Raw genomic sequence first — 15,780 nt, 5'->3', positions numbered from 1 at the left:
TATCTCGCGCTTCCGAGCGACAATGCGATAGGAGCTGGTCCACATACTAGAGCAACCACTTACTATTGAGTTCGGCATCCTTGGACAGTTGAGGAAACTCTTGTTTGACACATTGTACAAACAAGTCCTTCGTACCTTAGTCCACTTGTTTCCAGTTCGTGAGAAGGTCATGCCTAAATACGTTGATAGAACATGAACGTACGAAACCCATCATCGCCTCACCATCATCATTTAGTACGATGGAGCCATTGGCTACTACCAAATATGAATGGCCTATTGAAGTTTTGTCATTTTACATGTAGTGAAGCCGAGGTGCCATCTACACATAGTGAAATTTATAAGTATATATGTGTATTAATTTGGGTTTATGCACACATATACACAAATATGGGTGGATGTGCATATGTTGTATATACTAAATTGTGCACACAAACACTTATGGATTGCATTAGTATGTGCATACATTTATGCACCTACAAATGTAAGCCATTAGTGTTTGTGTGGGCAACAATTAGTATATTTTGTATGTGTATGTGTGTGCATACACACTAATAAGAGTGTATGCACACACACATACACCCAATCTGGGTGTTTGTGAGTGTATGTGTGTGCATACACACACTAATTAGTGTGTATGTACCCTAATTAGTGTGTGTGTGTGTGTATGTGTGTACATACACACACTAACTAGTGTGTATGCACACTAATTAGTGTGTATATGTGTGTATGTGTATGCATACACACTAAGTAGTGTGTATGTACACACACATACACCCAAATTGGTGTGTACATACACACACTAACTAGTGTGTATGCACACTAATTAGTGTGTATATGTGTGTATGTGTATGCATACACACTAAGTAGTGTGTATGTACACACACATACACCCAAATTGGTGTGTATGCATGTGCATACACACTAATTAGTGTGTATGTGAGTGCATACACACCAATTAACATGTATGCACACACACATACACCCAATTTGGGTGTATGTGTGTGCATACCCACTAATTAGTGTGTATGTGTGTACATACACACCAACTAGCATGTATGCACACACACATACACCTGATTTGGGTGTATGTGTGTGTACACACTAATTAGTGTGTATGCACACACACATACAACTGATCTGGGTGTATGTGTGCATATACACACTAATCACTGTGTATGAACACACACATACACCCAATTTGGGTGTATGTGTGTTTATATGCATGCATACACACTAGTTAGTGTGCATGCACACACACATACACCTGATTTCGGTTTATGTGTGTGCATACACACCAATTAGCATGTATGCACACACACATACACCGGATTTGGGTGTATGTGTGTGTATACACACTAATTAGTGTGTATGTACACACACATACACCCAAATCGGGTGTATGTGTGTGCATACACACTAATTAGTGTGTATGTGTGTGCATACACACCAATTATTGTGTATGCATACACACATACACCCAAATCGGGTGTATGTGTGTATATGTGTGTGCATACACACCAATTAGCGTGTATACACATACACATACACCCAACTTGGGTGTATGTGTGTGCATACACACCAATTAGTGTGTATGCACACACATTCACCCAAATTGGGTGTATGTGTGTGTGCATACACACTAATTAGTGCGAATGTGTGTGCGTACACACCAAGTAGTATGTATGCACACACACATACACCCAATTTGGGTGTATGTGTGTGCATACACAGTAATTAGTGTGTATGCACACACACATACACCCAATTTGGGAGTATGTGTGTGCATACACACTAATTAGTGTGTATACACACACACATACAACCAGATTGGGTGTATGTGTGTGTATGTGTATGCATACACTCTAGTTAGTGTGTATGCACACACTAATTAGTGTGTATGTGTGTGCATACACACCAGTTAGCGTGTATGCACACACACACACCCAAATTGGGTGTATGTGTGTGTGCATACACGCTAATTAGTGTGTATGCATACACCCGATTTGGGTGTATGTGTGTGCATACACACTAATTAGCGTGTATGCACACACACATACACCCAATTTGGGTGTGTGTGTGTGCATACACGCTAACTGGTGTGTATGCACACACATACACACTAATTAGTGTGTGCATACACACTAACTAATCGGGTGTGTGCATACACACTAATTAGTGTGTATGCACACACACATACACCCAAATTGGGTGTATGTGTGTGTGTGTGTGTGCATACACTCTAGTTAGTGTGTATGCACACACTAATTAGTGTGTATGTGTGTGCATACACACCAGTTAGCGTGTATGCACACACATACACCCAAATTGGGTGTATGTGTGTGTGCATACACACTAATTAGTGTGTATGCACACATACACCCAATTTGGGTGTATGTGGGTGCATATGCACACATGAATTAGTGTGTATGCACACACACATACACCGGATTTGGGTGTATGTGTGTGCATACACACTAATTTGTATGTTTGTGTGTGCATACACACCAAATAGTGTGTATGCACACACTAATTAGTGTGTTTATGAACACTCACATACACACTAACTTGTGTGTGTGTGTGTGGATGTGTGTGTGCGTGGATATGTGTATGAGACAAAAGGGGGTGAGAGAGTTGCGTACTTGGAGGATTTGTTGGAGAGGTAAGAGTTCTGGAGGTGTAGGAGAACAAAGCAAAGGATGGAGGAGGTGAAGGAGAGGAGAGAGGAGGGGCTCAGACGCTGCTGATGCAGATCTCGCTCGTCTTCTCCTTTTTAGCTTCGGGCACCTATAAAAAAAAAGAGGGAGAATTTTTTAGGGTTTTGTTTAAAAAGCACATCGCCCGTAAAACCCTTGGTAAAACCCTCGATAAAACCCCTGATAATTTACTGTATGTAGGGGTTTTACCGGGGGTTGCGTCTGGATTTTTATCCGGATAATCCGGTGCGTACAACGGTTGTCATAGTGCTCCAACATTTTGCTACTATAAGGGTACATAGTGCTCCATGGCTTGCATCCTATTATTCTCTCACGGTTCACGTCCCATCTTCCCTTGGTTCCACAAGCTTGACAACGTCCCACGATCCTCACTATTGTGCACGGTCTTGATGATGTCCCTCGGTCTAACTTGACAGTGTGCATACACATTCTCGACAATGTCCCACAATCCTGACTTAAATTGTTCACGGTCTCCACGATGCCCCTTCATAGTCCGAAGGTCTAGGCATATTGTACGTTCAAGGATATCGATGTTCCACGATCTCGAGGATGCCACTATACGGTTTTGAGGTCAACCCGTTGCATCCAATCAAATTAAAAGGGACCCATATGGGAGCTCTCTCCACGCAGCGGGTCCTAGACTTTGACTAAAAGCTCCCAGTGTGTGCGATGTACATGTCTTCTAAGAACATGATTTGTTGTGTGAGAGAGGTGATCGGTGTGAGAGAGATTATTAAAATTGAGTATTTCATCAAGTAATTTGAGAGTATAATATGTTTTTGTGCATGTAGGCCGGTTGGTAAATAGTGCTTGAGGCAGCAAAAATATGGATACCGATAGTAGTGTCAGCGGTCAAGTGTTTTGTCCATGCAATCGGTGCAAGCAAACAATTTCATGCACACGATGAGTTGCAGAGGAACATGTTGAAGATTGGGGAAGATGGAATGAGAATATACTAGATGAGAAAATGCGGGCTTGTGCCTCTAAGAGACCAATTGATTTCTCATTGGTAAATCCATCACTTCATAAACGGTCACACTTGAATAAACCAACACATTCCAAAAAAGAGTGAAGACAATCTGAAGTGCAAGCGGATGAGCTCACGAAAGAGCACATACAAGAACCTTTAAAAGATCTTGATATGGAAGAAATGATAGAGGCATTTTTTGGTCTCTCAAATGGCAAGGATGTTGACACCAAAGAATTTTAAAATGACCCTAGTATTAAGCGCTTGCAACAGCTTGCACACATGCCTGTGTGTGAGGGCTCAAGAGCCTCAATTCTTTGTACATGCTTGACACTTTTAAACTTACAATCAACATACGGATGGAGTGATGCAAGTGTAACAACATTATTTAAACTCATGAAGACCACAATCTTACCAACACAAAATGAGATGCCAGAATCTAGAAATATAGCAAAAAAGATTTTGGCAGATGTGGGGATGGATTACACTACTATACATGCATGTCAAAATGATTGCATATTATTCAGAGGTGAGTATGCAAATTTGGATGTATGTCCAAGGTGTCAAGAAAGTCGATATCAACAAGATGTCTCAGGTACGACTATACTAGCAAAGGTTCTTAGGCACTTTCCCATCATTCCACGAATACCACACATGTTTAAATGTCCTAGTATTGCAAAATTAATGGCATGGCATAGCACGTCAAGGTCCTCAGATGGAATGATGCGTATACTAGCAGACTCACCTGCATGGCAACATATTGATCTAAAGTGGCCACAATTCAAGAAAGATTCATGACACCTTTGTTTGGGATTGGCTATGGATGGAGTCAACCCATATGGTTTGCGCTCTACCACTTCGAGTACTTGGCTAGTGGTGTTGGTAAACTACAATATACCTCCTTGGCTATGTATTAAGAAAGGACATCTTCTACTTGCATTGCTCATTCCTGGCAAATACAAGGTAAAAAATATGGATGTTTATTTGGCTCCAGTGGTGGATGAGTTAAAACAACTATGGGAAGGCATTCCAATACAAGACTTATCGCGCTGTAGCAGATTTCGCCATTTCAATTTGAAAGCAATTTTGATGTGGACCATGCATGATTTCCCATGCTATGGAGAGTGCAATGGACTTACAACTAGTGGCTATCATGCTTGTCCAATATGTGGACCTAGAATCAATGCATGGTATTCATAATCACTCAAGAAAATGGTTTATTAAGGTCACAAGATGTTTCTTCCCCTTGATCATCCGCAACGAGCGGGATCTCTTGGAAGACCACAAAAAACACAGGATGTTTCTTCTCAATATGATGTGTGGCAAGCAAGTCCTGGTGCACTAGGTATGAAACGATTGTCTATATTTCACTCCTTGCCATACTAGAGAAAACTTCTCATTAATCATCTTTTAGATCCTATGCATATATTCAAAAATGTGGGGCAAACACTATGGGAACATTTGTCAGGAGAGCGAGACAATAAAAGAGCTCGTGAAGATTTACAAGAAGCTGGGATTCTAGCTATGCAATCATATTGGCCTATAATAGGAGAAGGCAATGTAGCTACATTTCCAAATGTGCCTTGGGTGTTGAGCCAACCTGAACAAAAAAGAGTAAAGCGTCTCATAGGTAACTTTTGTACACCAACTGGTCACATGCACTATTTAAGAGGGGCTTTTACAAAAGATAAGAAATTTAGTGGATTGAAAACACATGATTGGCATAAATTCTTACAATACATTCTGCCTGTTGCAATAAATGGGTGCTCAACTTCAGAGATTTGTATGATCATTTACAAAATCTCTCGTTTGGTGAGATGGATCTCTCAAAAGGAGATTAAAAAAAGTACTATAGAAGAGAATAGAATCAATGTTGCAAAAACAGTTTGTATGCTTGAGAAACATTTTCTAACGAGTATAATTACAATACAAGTACATCTTCTAGTTCATGTCGTGGATTAGGTTGCAAAAGCAGGGGTGGTACATAGTAGATGGATGTTCTTTCTTGAGAGATTCATGAAAACTTTGAAGAGTTTTGTGCATCAACGAGCTCGACTTGAAGGAAGCATGGCAGAGGGATGGCTAGTGCAAGAATCAATTGTGCATATCTCTGAATTCCTTGGAAGAAGGGATATAGCTATGCCTGTTCTTTGGCATGATCACAAAGAGGATGAGAGAATGAAAGGCGAGGTGCCACAGGGGAAAGGTCAAGATCACAAAATGGATTCCACCCTAGAGGAGAAGATCAATAGATTTTGTATGCTAAATCATCCAACCATGGAGAAATGGATCATAGCTTATAATCAAGAAAGAGAAAGCAAAACTATTCAAAGAGATAAATATAGGAGAACACATCAAATTAACCAAGTGTCCGACAATATTGAATATCCACCCAGTCTAAGGGAACTTCCAAAGTTCATTTCCATTGGGTGGCTACACAAAGCACTTCAAGCAGCATCCTTGGTAGGAGAGACTTTGACACGGATTGAAAAGGAGTTCTCCATGGGATGTAGTAGAAGATATAAATCTTATGGTGCTTTGTGGTCACATGGAAGACATTTTAGAGTCCAACGCATTGATCAAAATTGACAAACATTTGACTAAGGGGTCATGGCATCATTTGAACAAGAGATACACAGACTTGATGGCGAAGTGCAACTTTCAAAGGTTGAATATTGTGGAAGAATACAAAATACACTTCAAGTAGATTATAGAAGTTTCCAAATGTTTCTACTCGATGTTCAATGGTTCAAGGTAGTCACACAAGGAAGAAATCCAACAGTACAATGAGATGCATCTGGGTTTGTAGCTATAGACTCCACTAAGCTATGGACAAATACAAGTGATACGTTTGTACTTGCAAAAACATGTGAGAAGGTATCTAACATCAAACTATCTATATATATTATATTTGTTATTAAAAATATAATTAAGTTAATAATTATTTTGTTTCATATGCACAGGTTGTTTTTCATCCAGTTCCTACAAAACCCACGTAGTGGTACGTGATCCAAGTAACTCCACGTAGCAAGAAGATATATGAGGAAAAGGAACTAATGGAATGTGACCTGCAAATTGTGGAGTTTGTGTCACCCAATAACCAAGGATTTGCATCAACACACGGTACAAAAGTTGCAGTACTTGTTGATAACCAATTTGATCATGAGGATGATCAAAATCATGATCCTACTGAGCAAATGCTAGAAGAAGATGATGATGACTTGGACTCACCATATGAAGCTAGTGAAAGAATATCAGAAAACCAAGTTGAGTGGCATCTTCTCAACGATGATGAATTTTCAGGAGAGTTTGATATATTCATAGATATACTTGCGCAACAAGATTTATAAGATGATGAGGAATATTACAGCTCTGATAATGATCATCATCGATATAACGAGTAAATGTAATTTTTTTTTTAAAAAAACATTTTCTTGTAAGCTGAGGGGTTCTCTACATAAAATGGGGTATTTTCGAGGGTAAAGTCCAAAAACAAAAAGTAATCTCCAGGGGTTTTTCTGGGGGTTTTACGGGGACCGCAATGAAAATAGAAATCGCAACCCCTGGTAGTAAGCCTATATGTTGTAGTGTCAGTGACGGCCACCCTTGCCTCTCCTAAAGGCCCCCGATGGTGTGCTACTATCAAAGAAGAACTTCATGCACTAAATGAGGCTGGCACATGGCTTCTTGCCCCATGCTCTACACATCAAAACATAGTCACTTGTAAGCGGCTATTTGGAAAGAAGTATAATCTGGATGGCTTGGTGGATCATTTTAAAGCCCGCCTTATTGCCCATGGACTTACCCAACAACATGGTTTTAACTACTTCTACACATACTCCCCCATTTTGGGTATGGCATCTTTTTGTCTTTTGGTTGCTTTAGCTGCGAAACTCAATCTCCCTCTTCATCATTTAGATATGAAAACTGCATTTTTGCATGGTCATCTTCTCAAACTCTCATTTTTTTGTCCTCCTATGTTTGTAAGCTCCAAAAACCCATTTATGGTCTCAAAGAATCACCTCGCCAATGGTACACATGCATGCATGAATATCTCATTTCATCTAGGTGGGAGCGTCTACTTGTAGACTACAATCTATATGTTTGGGATACTATGGAAGAAATAGCCATCCTTGGTTTCTTAATTGATGATATTCGAGTCCTTGGCATTGAAGAACTCATGATTCTTAGGGCTATTGAATGCTTACAACAAGAATTTCCTATTACAGATAAAGGTCCCATGTCTTATGTTTTGGGTATAGAAGTCCTTTGCGACCCTCATAGGCATTGGATTAAACTCTCTCAAAACACTACATAGAAGAGCTCTTGACCCAATATGGCATGCATTCTTGCTCATCTAAAACCACACCTCTATCTATCAAGCATCATTTATCCCCTGAGTATCATGCATACACCACTACTGATGTCATGTTTCTTCCAAATTTTCATTATGCCAATATCTGTGGTCAAATTTGCTATTTAATATCTTGCTATACAAGACACATCTTATCTCGCTCATTAACATCTCCATGCTAAGCTCATAAACTAGTAGCTAAGCGCACTTTGTGCTACCTTCGCACCATGAAGGACTATGCCTTGACATATCATTATGACCCCCATATCCCTATTCACATAATAGGCTATGTTGATGCAAATTGGGTCGAGGATGACCCTCCATGTTTCTCCATCGGCAACTATGTTTTTCTACTTGCATGAGTCCCCATCTCTTGGCAAACCAAGTGTCAAGATTCCATTGTAGTCTCTTCCACTAAAGTTGAATATGTCTCAATCGCAATAGCATCTTGCAAAACACTTTGGCTCTCTGAGCTCCTTCATGAGCTCTATCTCCCATATGCTATTTTTGCAGAACCAATTATCCTCTTCTACAATAATCAATCTGCCATAGCTTTGGCCAAATCCCCCAGCTTCTCCTCAAAAACAAAACTTGTCTACATCAACTATCACGTCTTGACGGAATTGGTGGCCAAAAAATTTTTGTGTCTCGAGTATGTTCCAATTGAGTATAATTGGGTAGACTTCTTTCACAAGTCATTTTCGGGAGCCAAACAAACAACATCATGCCGTGGATTATCTCTCACTCTTTGTGAGTGAACATGCCTTTGAGAGAGGATTCCTATTTTCAAATGCTCATTCACCCTTAATAGGGATGTTAATTTATGTAATGGTGAATGAGTATTTCAACTACTCGATCATCTCCTAAATTATCTAAAGTTGGATTAGAACACCAACGTGGCCACCTACGTTAGCTCACCATTGACCAAACCACATTCTTTGAATTGATTTGATTTGATGTGATGTATATAAACATCACTAGTCACTAGTTGTAATAGAAATATGTGCAATCAAAAAGAAACCACAGCATTTTCATTAGTATTCTTGGTATTTAAAAACTATCTAAGTCTACGTTTGATCTAGATGTTAATTAATCACTCTTTCTTTTTTTTTTAAATCAAAGGCTTTTGAATTAAAAAATTATGACGCAACCAGTTACAAGTGATATCTTTTCACCCCTTCTCCTTATACATACTACAGTTTGAGTACTAAGCTCAAGTCTGCTGACAGTAGAAGCTGCTTTTTCCTACTTAGGCTTTCCAGCTGTATTGTACTTTTAGCATCTTTTCCTTTACTAGTGATTTCCTCGATTTTGGAATCGATTTCCACTATTGTTTTGGAGTAGTACCCTTCCCCAGCCTTTATAAGTCTTTCTTTGAGCATCCCAAAATCTTCTTTCATTCCACCGTAAATGGCATGCAGTCTTGCTAACCACAGCCACCAAAGTATTTCCACTCTGAGCACTGTCCACAGGCCATTTGAGCACCTGACTATTTCGCCAATAAGTAAACTTTTGATAGACCAGGTCGCTCTTCCTTCACTTTCTATAATCCTCTTGATCCGGTCCAAAGAAGGGACAATACATTTACATTGAAAGAAGATGTGTATGTCGTCCTCTTCTTTTTTGCATCTCGTACAAAGCCCATTCCCTTTGTGAATTTTAAAAGCTTTTCTGTTGGTCCAAATCGCTCTGTAGGCTATCAGCCATGCCAGGCATGACTTCTTTGGTTCTATATCTTTACTCCACAGGCTTTGTAGCACGCTTTTCCATTGATATCTATCTTTTAGGGTGTTCCATCTGTGGCTGAGTACCACATGGATGGTATTGCATGCCAAGCCCTTTGGAATAGGCCAAATTGAGCTAGTTCCCTTCCAGACAAAAGCCCCTACCTGTGGTTTTTGAGTTATTGTCATGAGCCACAGGTCCCCTCTATCCCATTGGTCAGCTCTTCCACCTATTAGATTTATTTGTTGGTTTGTCAAGTTGAATTCTATGATGAGAGTCGCTCTCGACTTCCAAAATTGTCCTTCTTTATCCCAGATGTCTTTCCATTCTTTCACACCCTTTCTATGGAGCTTTAAAGCCTCTTCTTCCTGTCCTTGCTCTATTGGTCTATCAAGGAGAGTTGGCCACCAAATGGAGTCCCTTTCATGTGTTCCCAAAATCTTCTATAATTGGTCAGTGGGAATCACATCCTTCTTCATCTTAAACCAGCTCTTCCAAATGGAGCATGATAGTGGGGACCCCTTAGGCACCATATCATATTTGCTAGCCCAGATTGTAAGATCAGGGAGATTGTCCCACTTTGGTTTACCTTTGAGGGTGAATTTTTTGATATTCCTGAACAGAAGGATTGCCCAAGTTTCTTGCGGATTTTGTAGCCCTCTCACAATCCATTTGGCCACCATTCTGTCTGCCAGCTCCTGAATGTTGGTGATGCCCAATCCTCCCTCCTGTTGGGGGATAGTACAATGGTCCCATTTCACCTTGGCCACCTTTTTAATCCATGGATCTCCTCCTCATAGAAAGTTTTTGCACATTGCCACAAATTCCTTTAATTGTTCTTCTGTAGGTCTCCAACAGCTGATGTAGTACACTATTAGAGGTACAATGTAGTGGTTAATAATCATTCTTCTGCCTGTGAGGTTCATTTTTCTTTTTTTGCCACCTAGCCAATTTGACTTCCTCTTTATTCATTACCCATTTCCATCTATCTTGAAGAGATACTTTATATCCCATTGGAATACCAAGTAGTATGAAAATCTCTCCTTCTTGATATCTTTTGCAACCTATTTCTTCAATCCACTGTGGTGGCCCATTTCCCTTACATATGATCCCTATTTTCCTGTGGTTAATTGAAGATCCAGATGCCTTACAAAAGATGTTAAGGCACTCCCAAAATTCCTTTATGCTCTCTTCTTCGTTTGCTATTAGAGCATTTGTGTCATCCGCAAAGAGCTCCATGCATATCTAATCATTTTCATCTATTTTGATTCCTTTGATCTTTTCTAGTTCCATTTTGTCTTTGACTAGCCAAGTTAGACCATCTAATGCAATGGCGTATAGTAAAGGGGCTAGGGGGCACCCTTGTCTAATGGAGCGCGATAGCTTGAATGAATCTGTCAACTCTCCATTCACATTTACTCTGGCTGTTGCATTTCCTAGTAGAGTTTTTACCATAATGCAAAACTCCTCTCCACACCCCATTTGTTTCAACGCTTCTATAATGTATTTCCAACTTACTTTGTCGTAGGCCTTTTCAAAATCGATCTTGAAGAAGATGTAGTCTTGTTCTGATTCCTCCGCAAATTCCATTCCCTCCCAAATTGCTATAATTGCGTCCAAGATGTATCTTCCTTTGATGAAACCTTTTTGCTCTTTGTTTATCCACTCCTTCATGTGATTACTTAGTCTTAGTGCAATGGCTTTAGCATAAATTTTGTATGCACTATTTAGCATTGTGATTGGCCTCCAGTTCTTGATGTTTTCTTTCTCCTCCTGCTTATGGATCAATTTGATTACCCCTTTATTTAAGAAAATTGGTAGTGCCTAGAACTTGGTCGCCTCTGTCCAAACATCCAGTAGGGGTTGAATCACAATGTCCTTGAATGTTTTAAAGAACTCTGCAGGAAGACCATCCTTGCCTGTTGATTTTTAGTTCTTTAGCTTATCTATGTCCTCTCCAAGTTCTTCTTTGGAGAGGGATTGTTCCAGCACCTTTTCTTGTGCCTTTGAAATCACCTTTCTCCGAGCTTGATTAATATTTTCTATGTTTTCTTCTTGCTCCTCCTGTATTTCCTCTGGTTCAAGAAATAGTTGTTGATAGTATTGCCGGATTAGTTCTTTATTTTCCTCGTCCGTCTTTGCTGGTGTATCGTTGTGATCTTTGAGCATGGGAATGTATTCTGCACTTTGTTTAACTTTAAGCATTTGAAACATTTGTTTGGACAGTCTATCTGCCTAACTTGCCCACCATTCCCTAAAAAATACCGCTGCTTCTTCTATTTCCTTGTCTTCTATTTTAGATAGGGCACTCTTTTGTTCTCGAAGTACCTCCGCTGCTTCCTGATTTCCTTAATTAACCTCTTTTTCTAACTTCTCTATTGCTCTTTGTGCCTTCCTTTTTTTGTGTTCTTGCAATTTCTTTCTTCCTATGCTGACACAAGTCAAGAATGCTTGTGTTGATTTAACTGCTAACGACCAAGCCTTCGCCGATGATAGGCCTATTGAGAAGTATTCCTTCCATATCCATGTCATTTCTTCTTGGACCATGGGAAGCTTGAAAAGGGTAGGATTTGTATGGAACCATTTGTTCTTATACCTCTTTTCTTCATTGTCCAGCTTGGTTATTATCGGGTAATGATCCGAAAGATAGGTCAAGTAGCTTACCTTACATTCTGTAAAGATGAAGTGCTCTCCTATCTCTTGACTTATATAGCACCTGTCCAATCTGGCCTTCCTTAGCATTGGGCCTTGTCCATAGTTTTTCCAAAAGAATTCCCCAATGTTGCCCATGTCTATGAGATTTAACTGCTTTTTGAGGGATAGCCATTGTCTCTTTTCTTCACCAGCGATGATTTGCCCACGTCTTTGATATCTATCCTCATAGCATTCTACCATGTTAAAGTCCCCTATCAAGATCGTAGGCTCTTCAAACTTTAATTTGATTGATTCCCAAATTGAAAATCTCTGGATTTGTGGACCTGTCACATAGATAGCTATAATGCTCATAGACTCCATGACAACTGCCACCCATTTGTTTTCTTGGTCCATAATTGTGTCTTTGATGCTCGGACCCCATTTATGATGAATTCCCATAACTACTCCTCCCAAGCCTTGTTCATGGGACGAGCATATCCATATGAAGTTCTTGTCTATCTCTTGCAATCTCTCTTGTAAGTCGCTTCCACTTACTTTGACTTCAGTCAGGACAAGGATATCACATTTTCCTTTGTTTTGCTTCCATTTCTTTACTTTTTTGACCTTTTTCGGGTTGGTCAGCCCTTTTACATTCAAGGCTGTGATTATCATTTGTGACCCTTTTGTTTGTTTTGGTTCTTTTTGCTTGAAGATGCTCCTTCATCTCCTCCTTGTGTGAGATGAATAGGACGCTTCAAATCCTTTTGGATGATCATGTCCTCAGTCGTATTAGGTTGTCTTTCTTCTTCTCCCTTTTTTGTCTTTTCCTGATCCATCATTTTCTCTTCACGTGCTAGCCTCGATAGATCTATTTGTGTTTCCAGCACTATTTCCTGGCAGTCATCCTCTAATTCCTCCTCCGAGTTAGAACTATCAAGATTGTCAAGAAGGGTGTAGTAATTAGCTCTTCCTTTGAAAATTTTTCCTCCTTTCGGTTTGAAGCTGTTCCTTTTCTTTACTTGAGCGAATTTTGCTTTGTTAGACTCTTGTTGTTTATCTTTCTTCTTTTCTGCTGGCTCCTTCTCTTTGTCTTAGAGAACATTTCCCTTAGTTTTGTTGTTTGCTTCATTTTCTCCCTCTCCATGTTTCCCTTGAGTATTGTTTGTCTTACTTGTCTGGGCTTCTTTTTCCTTCCCTATTTTTTCCTTGTTCTAAGCATTTGCCTCTTTCGTGCTGGTCCCTCCTCTTTTATGAGGGCAATTTCTGATGTAGTGATCCTTGCTTCCACAATTAAAGCACGCATTCGGCAGATGCTTATAAACTATCTTCTGTTTGATACTGAACTCCTCACAGCTGATGTCCACCTCTTCTACAAGAGGTTCTGCTAGATCTACCTCGATCAAGATTTGAGGATGCCATGAAGGATTGAACACCGACTTCGGCCTAGTTCCCAACACCTTACCTATTGGCTCCGCTATTTTCTTAAGCCATGGATAGAATATGAATGGTAAATCAGGTAACTCTACCCAAACTGGGCATTTTGTTGGTTGTTTCCCATTAGGAGAGAATTCCTTTGACCATCTAAAAAGACAAAATGGCGCATTCCTGAACATCCATTGTCTCGCTCCTAGGATTCGGAGAGCCATTTCCTTTTCTTTGAAGAGAAAGATGTAGTATCCCTTCGGGAGTACCTGAATCGTGTCTACTATCGCCCCTTGTGTACCCCATGTCTCATCTATCCAGTTTTTGAGAACTTCCAATGGAGGTCTGGGCCCAAAAATCAGGCCTATGAGACATCGACCTGCATAATCCCCTTCCATCTCTCTGAGTAGGTCCACTTGCATCTCAACATCTGGCTCCTGCTGCTTGTCTTTCTCTAGTTGCTCATTGCAAGGCTCCTTTTCCTGACTCTGTTTGCCTTTCATTGCATGTATTGCCTCATCTAGCTGGCGTTGCAAAGCCTTGATCTGCTCTGTTTGGTCTAGGATTTGTTTTTTGGAAGCTGCTTCTTCTTTAAGTGACCATGGGACCTTCTCATTGGATGGAGGAGGCCATTTCAAACTATCCCCAATAATATCATTCAGCGATCCATCGCGGATATGCACCTTGTTGGAGCCTTTTTGGGAAAGACATAGACTCATCTCTCTTTGCTTTGGTGTGCTTTACCGTTTGATGACGTCCCACCAACCGAAGTTGTGCTAGAAGAGGACAAGACTCTCCTATTGCAGTCTAGAGGTTTTCGAAAAAAATAAATAAATTTGACAATGCCCTCTTAGCAATAGGCTAGATTTAGCCTTGGAGCTAAGCTCAACGAGATCCCGAAGCGTAGCTCGACAGGAGAAACAGCTTACAAAAAGACCACTACCCTTGGACACTCCAAAATACAACCCCCAAAAATATAGGAAGTTTATACTCTTGCTTTTCGACTTCCCCTAATCACTCTTTCACAAGCCTTATTTTTTATCCCCCAATCAATACATGTGAGTCGATGATGTGACTTCTTTGCAGGGCGGACAACTGGCTATAGGTGCGCCCCATGAGGCTAGCCCAAATTCCAATGCAAGACTCAGGATAGTCGAGACTCGAGATTGACGTCTCCAACTGCACGTGCTCAAACAGCGAACAGGGGCTATCATCCGGATTCGAGAGTCGGGAAAGCCTTATTTTTGGCCTCAGAAGAAGAAAGCATAGCATTGAAGTTGCAAACGTTGCAACTTTAAAAACAAACTTCGAAGTGCTATCATAATTTGAAATTTGGATCTTTTCACAAAATTTGAAATCTTTTTTTTTATTTTTCAAAAACGTATCTTTTAAATTAATATAACCTTTATAATTTTTAGACTTTTTTTAAATATATGTATATATTTTATTTGATAAAAAATAATTTTAATTTTTTAAATAATATATTTATTTTTAATAAATTTAAAAATTTTAAATTATAATAAAATTATTTATTTATTATTTAAAAATTATATAGTTAATACTTTTTTTTAAAAAAAAGATTGACAATTAAAAACTTTATAATGATAATTAAAAAAATTTATTCGAAGGCCATCTTAAATGTTTTAATTATTTACTCCCGGAATCAATCCATGTGATTCATGCTGATCAATAATGAGAGGATTGTGGATCCATTCATCGGGAGTCAGGACAGCTTTATTTCTTTCTAATGCCCGAATCAATACGTGTGATGATGTCACTCCATACTGCGTCGAGACAGAACACCGTCTGCACGCGCTCAAACAGCGACCAGGGTCCATACATCGGGATTCGGGAATCACGAAAGCGTATTGGTCTTATCATCTAATCGCTGCAGCTGCGTCCGTGCGACTGTGATTGCTCTGCAGGGCGGACAGCTGGCTACAGGCGCGCTCGCTGTCAGCTGA

The 15,780-nt window shown here is 39.8% G+C and overlaps 1 pseudogene; it reads left to right on the top strand.

The window, feature by feature from the left end:
* Window positions 1–4,080: 4,080 nt before the first annotated feature.
* On the top strand, window positions 4,081–6,270 carry LOC148039394 (uncharacterized; annotated as a pseudogene).
* The last annotated feature ends 9,510 nt before the right edge of the window (window positions 6,271–15,780 follow it).

Source organism: Lygodium microphyllum, chromosome 3 (genome assembly GCF_053477565.2).
Source record: "Lygodium microphyllum isolate KBCC chromosome 3, Lygodium_microphyllum_v1.1.10, whole genome shotgun sequence".
Classification (NCBI taxonomy): Eukaryota; Viridiplantae; Streptophyta; class Polypodiopsida; order Schizaeales; family Lygodiaceae; genus Lygodium; species Lygodium microphyllum.
This window is presented reverse-complemented; position numbering and strand designations above follow the sequence as displayed.